Genomic DNA, 15,799 nt, shown 5'->3' with positions numbered 1-15,799 from the left:
GAAGATGTTGGGAGACCGATGCTGCTTTCTCTACGTGGCGTCGGAGGCTCAGAGCTGAGGGCCGGATGGTTTACGGGGCCCACAGTCTGAGGTGGATAAGAACATCTGAAGTCAGCTCTCCAAGGACTTTGCTAAGAGACAGCAGCCCCCCGACAGGAAGGCATGCGGGCCCGTCCCTTGCCTGCCCTGCGCCCTCTTGGTGTTCCCCGACGTGAAGCCATTCGCTGGCCAACCGAGTCTCCGTCGGTGTAGACGGCACTGGAGGCATCTTTGAATTGCGGGGCCCCGCCCGCCTGCCAGAGAGTCGTCGATGCGGCCGGCTTCGGAGGTGGCCGGTGCCCCAGAGTCGGAAGGGACCCGGCGCGGGTCAGCCGGAAAGACGGCCGCAAGGCTGCCGGGCTCCCTTTCTCTGGCGCTCAGAGGCTGCGACAGACACCTGACTGCACAGGCCGCCCTGTGACACTGCCCAGTCCTTCCCGCCAGCAATGCCAGACCTGAGGGCGGGCTCTTCCAAGGCGGAAACGGCAAGCTTTGTGTCCGGAACGAGCACTCTCGGGGCAGTTAGGTTTGTCTTCTGTGCCTCCGGCACTGTCCACAGGGACCTGGTCCACACGGGACCTCACTGTCAGCAGGGCCACTAACACTGGACTTTCTCGGCTGAGTGTCTTCCGCTCCACGTTTTCGACCGGCATTAAGGCGCGTGGGGTGCAGGCTGGCGGCTCTCTCCTGTGTCATGCGGTCGGTCACACTGTCACCTGTGAGGTGTCCCGGGCACCGAGGCCCTAGATCAACACCCTGTGTTACAAGAGACGCAGGCCCCAGAGGGACAGTCCCCGGGACACGTTGACCGGAGCCACAGAGAAGCGGCTGGGGCCAGTCGGGAACGTGGGACACTGGGCGGGACAAGCCAGCGAGCCGGGAGTGAGGAAAAGGGGTCCGGCGTCCGTGGAGGTCACAACGGCCCAGCGTGCTGCGTGAACCCCGGCCTGCCGTGACCAACGCAGAGCGCCCGTCTTCCCGGGACTTCCGCTGATCTTCCTGGGCGGTAGGGGGCGTGGTGAGGTACAGGAACGGTGGCTCACGGGAGAAATGGGCGGAGTCGAGTCGAGAGTCCATAGCGCCTGCGCAAAGGCTCAGCGGCCTGGGCGGGGCGCGAGCGTGGGCCTGGGCGGGGTGCGAGCGTGGGCACGAGCGTGGGCGCGAGGGCTGCTGGGTGACTAGCCGAGGTGACGACGGCCGGTCGTCTGGAACGTGGGTATTCGTCTTCTCATTTAAAATCCTGTTCTGTGCACTTAACCGCCCTCAGTCGGCGGGAAAACGTACTTGACCGCGAAACCGTTCTCGCAACGCCCGCTCGCAGGGTGCCCTCGCGCTCCCGAAGACGAGCCAGAGCGGAGGTGACGGAGACTGCGCGGCTCCTCTGTGCGCAGGCTCCGGGCCGGCGCCGGACTTGCCTGCCTCGGTTCCTTTTCCTGGACACGGGGCTGGCGACCTTCCTGCCACTACGCTGCAACCAGGCGGCCCACGGTGCGGCCACTTTGGGTTGCTAAATATCTAGATACTTCCGGCCCGCATTGCCAGGTCCACTAGGCGTCGCCACCGTCCGGTAATTACCGTCGCGCTGCCTGGCGGCCGGGTCTTCTGCGTGTGGCCCCCCTCACCTCCCGGCCCCGCTGTGGGATCCGTCAAGCTAGTACTTTCCACGAGCCAAGCCCTTGGGACGGCGCCTGCCACCGGATGAACACTCGGTAAGCGTTTGCGACTAGTCGTAAGTCTCTCATTTTTCCCGAAGATTCGATGCGCAGTCTCTGTTTTATGTTAAAAGAGTAGGCAGAAGGTCAGTGTGGAAGTAATTAAGTTCTTAACTGAAGTGCGTAATTAAATATTAATTGAAAAGAAGAGTAGACAAGGTCTGTGAGACGTTCAGGTCTCTGTGCCCCGCGCTGACATGTTACTTGCAAATTCAGGGGGAGAAAGAAAGTTCTTGGAAAGGGGAGCCTGCGTGCAAATGAGTGTGCAGGTTAATCAGGTGGGCCCGTTGCGGGCCACCTGGGGCTGTCACCCTCTGTTTAAAATCCAGGCACGTAGCTTCTTAATGAGGACTTTGGTGAGAGGCGTTAAACTCTCAAGGGCATTTGCAGGGACCCAGCAGGAGATTTGTGGAGCCCAGGAGGCCGCCCTGGAGGTGGGGTGCAGCGGGAGAGGCGGCTGGGGGGCCTGGGTGGGGGGGTCAGGGAGGGCAGGAGGGGCGCCGCGGGGCCCCAGGACAAGGGTCCTTCCTAGTCGAGGCTCATCACTGTGAACTGAATCCTGTGAGGTAAGCACTGGGGAATTTAAACACTGGATTGTAAACTCTGTGTGAAGACGTCTTGAGGCCTGAGAACTGACATGGTGGCAGTGTGGGGGGGGGGGTCCCTAAGGCACCACGTCCCACTGGTGCCTGGGCCCACCTGTATCCATCTAACAGGCACCTAGTTAGGCCGACCCTGGGGTGGAAGTGTGGAATGACCTGGCGGCTTCTTAGCCGCCCGCCCCGCGACAGCTCCCAGTCCGGGAGCAAAAAAGAGGGGTCCCCTCCACCCGTGTTGTCCCAGGGAGGTTTCCAGGGACTGAATGTCTGCATCCTCCCCCAAGGTGACGGGATGGTGCCAGGGGGTGGGGCTCTGGCAGGTGATCAGGCCTGGAGGCGGGGGCCTCATGAGGGGATTAGCGTCCTTAGCTCTCTCCCCGCGTCTGCCGTGCCACGGCCCCGTGGGCACCGGGAGGAGAGTTCTCCCCACACACGGGCTCTGGTGGCACCCGGATGTCCCCCTTCCGCCTCCAGAACTGTGAGGAATGCCTGTGGTCTAAGCCTCCGGCTGTGGTTTTCTTTGCTATGGACACCCGGTCGGACTAAGACACAGACGTCCCGGTCATATATGTGCATCTGTTTCTGTAATGACACGGGCGCTGTGTGCATGACGCATATTTACGGGAGCTCCGAGGAATGACGTGTACAGGCCGCTAGCAAGTGTCCGGGCTGGGCTCTGATGCACAACCTGTGCCTTCCCACGCCCCGGGTCTGGAGGACCTGGCCCCTCATAACTGGGACGCTTGGGACAACCGAAATGTGTTTTTTCGAATCCTGGAGGCTGGACATCCGAGGTGGGGGTGAGGGCAGGGCCGGTTCCCCCTGGAGGTGCTGGAAGGGTCTGCTCCGGTCACTCTCCCCGCTTCTGGTGGTTCCCTTCACGTGCCGGCTCCCCACGTGCGTGCCTGCCCGCCGCGCTGACTCCAGATTCCCCTTCGTACAAGGAGAGCTGGCATCCTCCACCCGGAGCCACACTGATGGCCTCGTGTTACCTTGACTACCTCTGTGAAGACCCTATTTCCATAGAAGGTCACATTCTGAGGTCCTGGGGGTCACGACTCCCAACGTACCTGGCTTGGGGGTTGGGCACCTGAAGGGATCCCCCCCTGAATCCACAACCCATCTCTTAATGGCTAATTCCACTGACTCGTCACTAGATGATGCTCGAGGGTAGGTTTCTTATCCAGGAGACTAGCTTTACCACTGAATTTTCATAGTTGTAGACATTTGGCAAGTTTTAGAAGCATCATTACTGGGTTTCAGTTGTATGAGTTAGTTCACCTCCGAGACATTTAACTAACACCGTGTCCTTGGGATATACAGAATTATACAAATTTAGGGAAGTTTCTTTTCTTGGGATTTGTATTTGATATAAAATACACTTTATAAATGCATTTTGATGCACATTGATACCGGTTGTTGGTACGTATCTGGGCAGTACGTGGTACGTGTCCACAGGGCCCCCCCTGTGCGCGCTTACTCGGGAATATAGCAACAGCCCCAGGAGGGAGCCAGGCGGGAGGGCAGGGAGGGCCAGTGACTCACAGGTGGGGGGGGGGGGGGGGGCAGAGGAGGAGGAGGGCTGAGCAAGCCGTCCTCATGTCACTGTGCCTGTATTTACTGTGGGGGGAGGGGAGGGACTGGCTGGTAATTCCTACAGATTCAGGCAGAAAGTTTTGTAATAAGTCAGAAAATGAGATGCATGATGCATACCAACTTCAGGGAACACAATGAGGGGCTTGTCCTGTCCCCTGCCCCTCCCCCCCCCCCCCCAGTTTGCCTTGGCAACCCGATTCTCTTCTTACTTCTCTTTGTTTGGGGGGGGGTGGGGAGCAAAAACAAGCAAGTGTAGAAACAGAACCTTCCTGAGAACTCAGGGCGCAGGAGGCAGGGGTCCTGGGGGTCCTTCCCCTCAGGACAGGGGAGGGAACCTCCAGGTCCCACATGCTAGGGCGGCCCTGGGGAAACTCAGTGTGGCAAGGGCACAGCTCGGCATCGGCCAGGCCCAAATTCCGAGGGGGGGGGCAGGACCTTCCGTCCTGCATAGGCATGCCTCATCCAGCCATCCGGCTCTGGTTGCTGTGACAAATCCCACAGACAGACAGGAAGTCCTTGTGGGGCTCTGCTTAGGACAGCAAGGCACCTGGCGTGGAGAGCAGGGGGTCGTGCACGGGCAGAGAGGACACCCCGGAGTTTGGATGATGACAGGTAGGGTGGACATGGTCACCCTTGCGAAACGTTGGGACCTGGGGAAATCGGGTGTGGCTGGCTTTGTCTCCGTGCTGCAAAAGCATTCGGTCAGACGGAGTTGTTTGTAACGTTCTTGCACTGCAAAATGTGAACGATCTGAACCTTAAGATTTAAACATCCTTAGGCATTCAAAATAAGGACCAGAGGCCACAGACGACACGTGGACTGTCACCTCAGCATTCTGTCGCCCAGCAAACCACCAGAAGTGAACAGACACCAGTTTGAGAACTCAGGGTCTCAGGGTAGAAACTTGCAGCTGTGAGATAAGTCAGCCCCCGGGAGGTGGGGGGGGGGGCTGAAATCGAGATTCCTCAAGATCCACATGGGAGTGAAAACACGGTATCTGTCTTTCTCTGCCTGACTTATATCACCCTCCAGTTCCATCCACATTGTGGCAAAGGGCAGGATTTCATCTTTCTCGTTGCCAAATAGTATTCCCTGTTTATATAAACCACTCATCGCTGATGGACGTTTGAGAAACTCAACAGAAGACCATGGGGGAAGGGGAAAAAGCAGTTCAAACAGAGGGGGGGCGGCTAACCATTTAAGAGAATATTGAATACTGAGAACAGACTGAGGATCGATGGGGGGTGGGGGTGGGTGGGTGATGGGCACTGAGTAGGGCACCTGTGGGGACGAGCACTGGGTGTTGTATGGAAGCGATGAGTCCCGGGAATCTACTCCTGAAGCCAAGAGCACACTGTCTACACTCTATGTTAGCTAACTTGATGATAAATTCTATGTATAAAAATAAAATAAAATGTAAAAATAAATAAAGTGAAACCGGAGGACATGAAAATGCATGTGCCCTCAAAAACACAGAACTTACGGATTGAGACACTGTTTTCCCATAAATGCCTGCTTGACAGGAAACCGAGGTAATACTAGAATTTTCTCGAGTGACCCTAGTGGGGCGGGTGTCACCAGATAAGCTGAATTGAGCTTTTGTTTGTATGACTGCGGTGGTTTTGTCGGCTGGGGGAGGTTTCTGGGCTGGTCTTCATTTGTTTAGATTTTAACACTCTGGGTAAACTCTCCCCTCTGGACACTCACTGCCGCTCACGGCCCCAAGTCCCCGTGGCCTCGCCTGTGGCTGGTGTGCTCGTCCCGGTGGCAAGTCCCTGCTGTTCCCAAAGACACTCCTCCTTTTGACAGTTCCGCTCGGTTTGCGTCACTTTCAAGGTCAATTGAGTATAGTTAGCAATAGTCTATGGTAGTCTTAACATTCACTAAGAGGGAAGACAGAATTTCTCGTCACATGTGACACTTCAGTAGTACCGAACTTACGGTGGCCATCCCGTCACAACTGGGCACGTAGCCAGTCCTTCCGCCTGATATACCCAACCTGCAACGTCACATGTCCACCTCAGCTCGATTAAGAAGAGGAATTCGGGAGACGGAAACTCATCCCTCCCGTTACTGTCTTCAGGATGGCTCACCTCTGTGCTTGGATCTCTACCTGGGCAGCCTCGGATTTAAGTATCAGCATCAATGGTTCAACTTGTCTCCATCACTGCTGCCCATCTCAGGACGTGGGTCTTTACGGGGAAGAGAGTTTTCCATCCTGGAAAGAACCTGCGCGTTTCATTTTGTAGGTCACAGAGCCCTCGTGCACTGTTTACCAAGGGCCTTCTGTGTGCCAGGCTGGTGCCCAGTGACTCTGAGGGGCTCTTCCTGAGGATTTTCCTTCCTGGCCCATTAGGGGGACGTGTTCATGCTTGGGGCTCACTTCCCTGGGCAGGGGAAGAGCTGGGCCCTGGGGGGGAAACGTGAGGCCCTGGGTGGGGGTGGGGAGCTGGGCCTCTGGGGGAGGAGATCTGAGTCCATGGGGAGGAGACCTGAGTCCCTGAGTGGGGAGCTGGGCCCCTGCGGAGGAGACCTGAGTCTCTGGTGGGGGGGAGCTGGGCCCCTGGGGGGAGAGACCTGAGTCCCAGGGTGGGAGGAGCTGGGCCCCTGGGGAGGAGACGTGAGTCTCTGGGGGGGGTAAGCTGGGCCCCTGGGGGGAGAGACCTGAGTCCCAGGGTGGGGAGAGAGACCTGAGTCCCAGGGTGGGGGGAGCTGGGCCCCTGGAGAGGAGACGTGAGTCTCAGGGCAGGGGTGGGGGAAGCTGGGCCCCTGGGGAGGAGACCTGAGTCTCCTGGGAGGGGGAGACCTGAGTTCCTGGGCCCCTGGGGGGGAGACCTGAGTCCCTGGCGGGAGACAGCTGGGCTTGCCCTCACTCAGCTTTGGCAAGTTTACTTCGAGGTGCAACACAATTCCCTACGAGGTGTCTTGTTCCCCTGTCATAAGAACAAAGCAACTGAATGAAACTTAGGATGCTCCATTGACCTCCTGCTTGAGTCCAAGCCCAAGGTGAGGGCCAGTGCGAACCAGATGATGTTTACCATTTCCATCGTGTGCATGCAGGTAACCAGGTAACTGGCTTCTGCCTCCCTCCTGCGCTTCTCTCCCCCTTCCCTTTCTTTCTCTTGTGTGTAGCACGTTTAAAAGGTGTGAAACAGGAAAGTGGACTGGGAATAATGAAATTGTGCGTTGAAACAAGAATTAAATCTAATTATATAACCCATGAGAGCTACTATGGAAAACTCCCCACGCTCCCCATTGGTGCCTGATTGATTGATCCTCATGGTTTACACCTCCCGACACAGAGCTTCCTGCCAGGGATGCTCGTCATGTCTTGTTGGGCTCATGGCCGTGGAGGAGCGTCCGTGCAGAGGACCCACGTACAGTGACACGTGTCTGTTCACGCGCCAGCGGCAGTTGGCAAGTATTTTGCAAACACAAAAATACCTGGCCAGAGACAGCAATTATTGGTTGATTTTAACTAGGGATTAAAATAAAGAGTCATCGCTTCCCGGTCCATTTGTGATGCCAGTTTTCTTCCTGAGTCGTACCCTGTGGGTGAGTTCAAAGGAGGATTGCTAGTTACAGAACAGAATAATTGCTCTGTGTTCCCAGGGCCACTGTCATTTTGTGACGGCTTGTGTCAAACTGCTCACGGTTTCAAGTACAGTGTTGTCTGGCCGATTCCTTGAACAAAAATTGATGTGCCCAAACAGCATTGACTCTGTGTGTTTGTTAACTTAAAAATCGGTGTTTAACGATGGTACTTATAGTTGTCACCGTCGGCGGCCAGAGCCGAGTCCGCGAGGAACCAGCTCCCAAACGCCACCCTCTGTGCCAGGAGCTCAGGGCCCCAGCGGTCTCCACCGCGTGGATTCTGAGGAGTCCAGTTTCTTTTGCCTGAAGCCAAAATGTCCCCGGGCAACTCTAGCAAAAGATGTTTTACTTTGGAAACAAAGTTGTCGCTCAAGTCTGGCGGCCACTTGCGGCTCCTTGTTAATGTCTGAATCTGCACAACACGTTTGCCGCGTGTCCATTACTTACTTCAAATGAAGGCTCCCTGTTCAATTTCTTTTATTCTCTTTTCTTTTTTTATACTTTTTAAAAAATGTTTATTTTTGAGAGAGAGAGAGAGAGAGAGACAGAGCATGAGCAGGGGAGGGACACAGAGAGGGGGAGACACAGAATCTGAAGCAGGCTCCAGGCTCCGAGCTGTCAGCCCAGAGCCCGACATGGGGCTCGAACCCACAGACCATGAGATCATGACCTGAGCCGAAGTCGATGCTCAACGGATTGAGCCACCCAGGCGCCCCAGTTTCTTCCTGGTTATCATGGTGAGAGCAGGCTGGCACTCTACAACCGGGTGTGTCCAGGGAGTTGTTGGTCTCAAAAGCCCAATCTGTATCTCACGTCTGGAAGCTTCCAACAGTCATGTTTCAAATGAAGAAGGAGAGTCTTTCTCAGGGACGTTGCTCACTGAAGATCAAGGCAAAAGCCTCTAGTATTTCGGTTTGTTTGCACTATGTCATGAAACCAACGTTTTCTTTGAATACAATTGAATACAATTGGCCATTTTGGGATATTTCATAAGTTTTCACCAAATTACAGCCAAATCTCATTAGTGAGTATAAGATCACTGGGAAAGGGCAGGGGAGGATTTAGCAGATGCCTGGGAAGATTCATTAGGATTAGATTCCAATGTTAATGAAGGAAAGTCACCTTGGAGTCTGTCCCCATGGGGGCTCATCAGCTCTGGGCAGGCTGACCTGGGGTGCACCCAGCACCTGGGGTGCCTCCCTCCATGTGGCTGGGGTCACAGCGGCAGGGACAGACCCTGCGCTGGCAGCGAGTGCAGTGAGGAACCATGCAGAGCGCGGGGCTTCGAGGCAGAGACGGGCAGTGTGGGGAGAGGGTGATCTCTCACTGGGCATGGGCACCTACGGTCTCTGCAGTTTCAGAACAAAATCTCGCAGCTGGCAAGGAAAGACATCCTCTGGGGACTCTTCCCCCTCTGCCCCTGTCTTTGCCAGGTGTGAGAGCCATTTCTCAGGCTGACTCTGGCTGTCGGCAACCCTGAGGAGCAGGTCAGGTCTCCCCCTGGACCAAGAGCAGGCGTCCTTCCTGCTGTCTGTACCGGGGGGCCCCCAAGTTCAGGGATCCCCAGCCGTGCTGCAAACACAGAGCATGCACGGCCTCGGCCCCCACGGCAGCTCACGGGCCCCTGGGAAGTCGACGGTATGAAGGTTTTCTGATCCCAGGTTCCTACCTTTGACCAGCATGATTGCAGCAGTAACAGGCCGGCTCGTCAGCTTATACGTAAAATAAGAACATCTATGACCCTGCACAGACCAACGACACTACTGTAGTTGAACATAAGTGTGAAATCACAACTCTCTCAACCGCGGTGTCTCCAGCACAGTGCCCAGGACCTAAGTGGTGTTCTACAATTATGTAGTGAGTCAGTGAACGGCGGATAGGGACACAGAAGACTTAGGTCCCTTCGTTCACCCAGATGCTCACCGATAAGTGTGTGTAAGAATACTGTGAGCATGTGGTCACTGTCACATGCTTTTTTGGGAGCGGGAGCCAGAGATGGAGGATGTCAATATATTTCTTATGCTCAGAAAGCTCACAGTCTGATCTCAGGCCAGTGAACAGGTGCATTCTGCTTATGTGGCATATGATGATGGATTAGATGCAAGGTTGAGCACCGTTTTGGGAAAAGAGAGAAGAAAGTGATCAGCTCACTTGGGAAGCATGAGGGTGGCTGTCCAAGGAGATGGCTGGGGTCACGTGAAAGCGTGGCAGGAGTCTGTTAAGTCCATGGAGGCGAGGTCCCAGGGCAGAGCTGTGACACTGAATGCTGCAAGAATTTGAAACTGCTGGTGATTGTCCCAGCGGGAGCCCCGGAGATGGGAAGGCATTCAATGATGGAGAGTCCCACCAACGTGAAGAGGAGTCTTCAGATGTTTCAACCAGGAGCCGCCCTTGGGGGATCTGGATCATAGAGACAGCATTTCGGCAGGTGACAGGGAACAGCCCAGTGGGACACAACGGGAGCATGCGGAGAGGGGGTCCTGGAGGACTGTGTGACTGGTCTGACGAGAGCCAGAGGGAGGGACGCCGGCCACCAGCGCTCTAGAGTGGTGTCCCCGGTGCTTCCGGACAGGGGTCTGTGTTGGGAGAGACAGGGGAAGGCTGGTCGGGGAGGCTGGAGGAAGGGGCTGGGGGGGCCGCAGGGTCCCGAGGGATCACTGGTGTTTTGCATCCCAGTGGGGTGTCTGTCACAGGGGCTGGGACAGGAAGACCTGCCCGTGGAAACACACACGGAGGTGCGTGTTTCGAGCGTGGCCTGCATGGTCACTGAATCTCGGCTTTGCAAAGTGTGTCGTTTGTGGAAAATTGAATTTTTCACACTCTATGTTGTCAAAGCCCATAGCGGTGTAATGAGATCACGTGCAAATGGACTTTCATCGGCACTGGACTCTGATTGTTCAGAGAAAATCCATCTAGTCCGTTTGAAACCACAGCAGTCCCATGGTGCGCTCCCAGGAACTCGAGGTGGCGTCATTTGGCGGGATGCCAAAGTTTGAAGTCGTGTCTTCTGAAATCATCACTTCTTTCCTGGTACAACATCTGTGCGATGCTCTTTGCCATAATTGGGAGTCAAGTAACAATTCTCTGAACATACTAAGTGATGCTGACTTAAGAGCTCACAAAACAAAAATAAACAAAAATAAAGAGCAGAAATCTTTCCAGTGTCCTGATTTTCAAAAGGCAACTTGTTTAAAATCTCACATAACGGAAAGCAAGTCAAAAACATCCAAATGGTTGCCTCTGACTTTTCCAATCGCCGCTTCTTGTTTTGAGGGTGTTGTTGTTTCTAGTCAATGGGCCGTTTGGGGGGCGCGTTGCGGCTTCTAGGGAGGCCGAGGGGACCAGCTGAGTTCTCACCATCACCCCACCCGCTTCCCTTCCTTTGTATTGGGCTGACTTCTGGGAAAACAGCGTTAAACCACTGTTTAACTGTTAAACGATTCGTGTGGATTGAAGTGCAGTTTTCAGTCTAATGCCAAGTAAGTGAAAACTTTCACCGAAGCATTTTGGGACTAAAACGCATATATATACAGGAAGCCTCCTTTTTGCTCTTGACAAGCGTTACAGAAACAGGGCAAGTGGACAACTGAAGTATTAGGCGTGTGCCTTTCTTTTAGAAATGGCTTCTCTGAACAGAAAACTGCTGTAAATGGTGGCGGTTGCCCAGTGAGTTCCGCAGGAAGGGCCCTGTGTGGAGTCAGCCCCATCTCACCCAGCTCCACGTGCTGCCACAGGGTTCCTCCGCTGATTGTCACACGCACGGGGTTGCGGGGTGGGGGGGGGGAGGTTTGGCTCAGCACCATCACCTCACCTACCAACCTCAGCGACAAGAGCAGGGAGAGGGAAGGAAACGGTGCTGAGCATGGTCCCCAGTGACCCCAGGGGCAGGGGTGCCAAGCTGTCCTTCCCCGGGACCTCCGCTGGTGCTTCCTTGGGGCTCGGAGGGGCAGACTCGAGAAGGAAGCCCAGGCACGTCTGACCACGCAGGTAGAGGGGAACTGGTGCCTGACCAGCGTGGGGGACGGCCCGCTCCACCCCAAGAGACAGAGCACACTGCATCTCTGGCACTGGCTGCTTGGTGGCGGCCAGGGTCTCCTCCTCCAGGCAGGCCTCCGCCATTCCAGGCGGGGCCCCCACTCTTCTGGGGTGGGGGGCTGAGTCCCTGCAGACACAGCACCCGGCCTCTCTCATGGAAGCCTGGGTCTGAGACTCAGCATCATGACCTAACAACGTGTCTCCTCTCGTTGCAACTCAAGAGAGTCTAAAACAACCATTAACTAAATACCGTAGTATTTATTAATTTTAAACTCATTTCAATCTGTGTCATTTTTGCATACATATGAAATCTGTAGCCTTAATAAGTGTCCATTTCTTCTTAGTAGATAGAGAAACCGAGGCTAGTTCAACAATGAAATATATAATGGGGGAAGGGTGCCCTTGTCTGTGATAAAACTCTTTGGTCTGTATCATTTTTTTCTGAGTTTAAAGTAACACGAGAATTCAATAAAAAGTAAACATTGCTTTTCTCAAAAAATTTAATTGCAGAACTATTTACAAGAGGTGGACATCAGCAATACAGAGATCAAATGAGAGAGGCCTCATCAGAGGAGAGTCGATGGAGAAAACGGTGGGCACGTTTTCCTTATAATCGGCTGAGCGTGGGGAGAAAAAAGTCACGAACAAAGAGAACTCAAATAATGCAACCTGGTGGCGTCTGAAAGAAATGACCAACATCCTGATACGTTATTAACAAGAAGCAAGACGAGGCGGTGACGGACCGCGGGCCGCACGTTCCCGTCGGGTATTCTGCATGCTACTAAACAGAATTTGTCAAAAGAACCATAAAAGCATGAGAGAGAGAAGTACGTAAAATAGCTGGGTCCCAGTGAGGTGTAACTTTGCACAGAGGCGAGTATTTGGCACTCTGCTCATCCTCGTTGATATGGTTTCATATGTATATATATTTATATATATATGTGTATATATATATATATATATTTATATACTTCTTTTTAAAACTTGAACTAAACAGCTAGTTTCCTGGTTCTAACGTTCCTTGAACTTCTATAGGAGGCATTGAATTTAGTCCTTAGGCCACCCCTGGGTATTTTGGCACGTAACATGGAGGTGGGTATGTGAACTGGTCTCTAGACAGGAAGGACCTGTACAAGAGGAAAGTGGCTTAGCGATCGGAAATCTGAGTTCAAAAGTAGCCTAGGATTGTTTACTACTTGTGGGGGAAACCTTTGAATTCAGCAAACCAGTTATAACGTGGAGGGAGGGAGACACATGCTGAGCCCTTTTACCGTGATGTGGTCCTAACGCTGGGATGGCAGGGGCGGGGCGTGGGCGTGAGTTGGGGGAAAACCAAAGAATGGTGAGTGGCGTCCATAAAGGACCACAGACAGCCTCTGAGCTCCCTTCACGTGTGTTGGCCGAAGCACAGAGCACACCGTCTACTGGCAAGAGAGAGATTTGTACTTAAATTGGCACAAGAAACCGGGCCGACGTCGTTCGTCATGACCCCTCCCCCACTGAGTATGTGAAAGCTTGGACTCCCAAGCCTTTCAGGTTCGGAATAAGCACCCATGATGAAGAGTCACATAAAATCTAAGAAAGTAGGGCGGTAAGCCTCTGTTACCTTAGTTGGTGTATGTACAAAATCTCTTTAAAAAGTACTGGTGGAGTAGGTAACTAACGTTTCCTCTGCAGAGAAGTCACCTGTCACGTGTTTACACTGAAACTTGAAATAATTTCTTCTCACGCTGGATAGAAATGCGAGGGTTAGGGTTAGCGATTCATAAAGTTACGGACACGTCGCAATGTTGCAGGGATGAAAAGATGGGTGTTTCTTGGAGCGTTCCCGTGGACCACTTCTGCCTTCTCTGAAGCCTGAGCTAGAACAATCACAAAGAGTTGGAATCAGAGGGGCAGATGTTGCAAACCTTCAGCAATTTCGGTCAGTCTGTCTGATTCCATTCTTGATGTGCTCCCAAATTGTGTTCCTTCACCCCTTGAACACTGGGCTTGATAGCCATCCACGCATCTAAGATGCCGCTGACCTTAAGTAACGGCGAAGACGTTGCCTAATTCTGGGCGGCATCTGGTTCTCTGAGATATTTATGAATGGACCTGACTTTTGCCAGCGTCCCACACCTGGTGGGGAGGACTATTGGCCAGAGGGGCCTGGGCCTCATCTTGAGCGGTAATTCAGGCTTTTGCCACCAGTCCTCAAGGAGCTTGGAGGATTTTGGAGCCCACAGGACATTGATTTTCATAATCTGTCTGCGAGTGAGACAAGAGACAGGAGGAAACAGACATGAAATGAAGTCTGGCTGATGTATGACTGGGAGCCGGGTTGTTTGATGGGTCAGCTAGTGATTTTCCAAAACATTGTGCGGCCACTCTGTGCTGACGGGCGTGTTGTCGGGCGTGTGGAAGGGCACCTCTCCTCCAACACTCGGTCACCTTCCCTGCCTTACTGAGACCGTCAGCACAGCACAGGGGCCCTGATATAACAGACACGGGAGGGGTTCGGAGTGAAGCAATATGCCCAGTGCTCCAGCCACTCAGCAGCAGACCACATCCCCGATCTCTTCTGCTTGTGGTTTTCTGATCTGTTTTCAAGTTTTGGCATCCTGTATTCAACCCAAACTTTCAAAGGGTAAACAGATACGCAAATGAAAACAAAAGAGAACCCTCGGGAAGTTCCAAGGGCACGTGGCTTGGAGACCACAGTCTGCAACTGCCTGATTAGTGTGTTAAATTTGCAGTAGAAAAAAAAAGAATCCGTGGTCTTGAGAAGAAAGGAGGCGTCTGGGAAAGCAGCAAGGAGTAAGTGTCGAATTTGGCTTGAGGCGGGTTTCTGGGGGGACCAGACTCAACACTTGTTGACTTGTTGGCAGCACTGTTCTGGCTTTCAGCAGTGGGGGGTCAGATGCCGCACGCAGGCGCCCTCCCACGCGGGCACACTCAGGTGGGACATGCCACGTCCGTACGCTTCCTGCTGACACCACCGAGATGTTGGGGGGCCTCTCTCATGAACAGCAGCCCAGCCATTCTGTGCAGCCTGGGGACGCGCCAGCTCCCAGGCTGACTCCAAACAGTAGCACCCGACCTCCTGCCCAGCGAAGGTTCTGGTAACACGCTGGCTGCCCTTCCCAGCAAAAACCCGACTCGGTGTGGGCTGGTGGTCCTCTAAGAGGCTCCACGGGCCACACGAGGTCCGGTCTGGCTGTACCAGCCTTCTGGCAAAGACCATGACCCCTCTCACCCCTTCCTACTCGCCAGCAAGAGGTCTGGCCCAGAGCAGACAGCGGTTCCGACGGGCGAACACACAGTCACCACGGGAACCTTGGCCGACGGCTGCCGGGTGACGACTTTCCGGAAAGTCCGTCCTGGGTGGGGCTGGGGCAGGGTGTCTGGCAGGGCGGGAAGTACGCAGCCTGGGGTCTTTTGACTGGCGTGCAGGGACCGTGTTGAGAAAGGCAAACATCTGGAAGACACAACCCCAGAGCAACGATCGCGGCCCGTACGTCTGAGTACCCCCTTCGTTGCCTTCCCGCTCTAAGTCTGGCTTCTCCACGGGAGCCGGTGGGGGGGGGGAGTCCCCCCACTGGGGAGGTCACTGACTTCGTGGCTATGTCTTTGTGTTTGCATTTTTAAACAGGGAGCCTTAGATGTGATTATTTTCTCTAACGGTACACTTTTCTGTTTAATGCTAGAAGTCTTTAGTATTGATCTTGAGGTGAACACATCAATGTTTCCTTTTAAACAAAAGTGTAAATTTTTGGTATCCTACAACAGTTCCATTCTTTATCCACTGTTCTAGGGCAGTCCTACACGTTTGCGGAGAGGAAGTGGTAACAACCGTTACCGGTGACAACGCAGACGGTGCACGCGACGACGACAAACGAGGATGGGGGAGAGGAGTTATGTGCAAAGTGCTCTTGTTCCCAAGCGACATTCACCTGCTCGGGCTTCGTGGAACTTATGGGTCCTGTTTATCATACTTGTGTTTTGATTTTGAAAGTTAAACTGAAGCCTTCAGCGTGGCGATGCTGCCGTGAGCAAAGCGCTGTGTCAGCTCGTGTCTCAACAGTTACGCGGGGTCTTCGGGGAAGAACGCTGTCCGATCTGAGCGTCTCCAGCGTACGCAAAATCTCTTACCGAAACGATCTCCATAACGTGGTGAGACGGCCACACTACAGGTCTGTGGTGCGTGTCTGCCAGAAGTGCCAGAAACAAGTTGGTTTGATT

The 15,799-nt window shown here is 54.0% G+C and overlaps 1 long non-coding RNA gene across 2 annotated transcripts; it reads left to right on the top strand.

Annotated features, from left to right (window-relative positions):
• The first annotated feature begins 1,487 nt into the window (after positions 1–1,487).
• LOC121039587 (uncharacterized) lies at positions 1,488–15,479 on the top strand. Of its 2 annotated transcripts, XR_005794858.1 has the most exons (3): positions 1,488–1,748; positions 12,086–12,167; positions 15,372–15,479. It is a non-coding gene; the product is annotated as an uncharacterized LOC121039587 (long non-coding RNA). The 2 variants fall into 2 exon arrangements; XR_005794857.1 differs by lacking the exon at positions 15,372–15,479 and having other exon boundaries at positions 12,086–12,205.
• Positions 15,480–15,799: the final 320 nt, after the last annotated feature.

The sequence above is a fragment of the Herpailurus yagouaroundi genome, unplaced genomic scaffold (genome assembly GCF_014898765.1).
Source record: "Herpailurus yagouaroundi ecotype Mexico unplaced genomic scaffold, PumYag 181, whole genome shotgun sequence".
In the NCBI taxonomy this organism is placed as follows: Eukaryota; Metazoa; Chordata; class Mammalia; order Carnivora; family Felidae; genus Herpailurus; species Herpailurus yagouaroundi.
The sequence above is the reverse complement of the archived record's forward strand: the minus strand, read 5'-3'. Positions and strand labels throughout refer to the sequence as shown.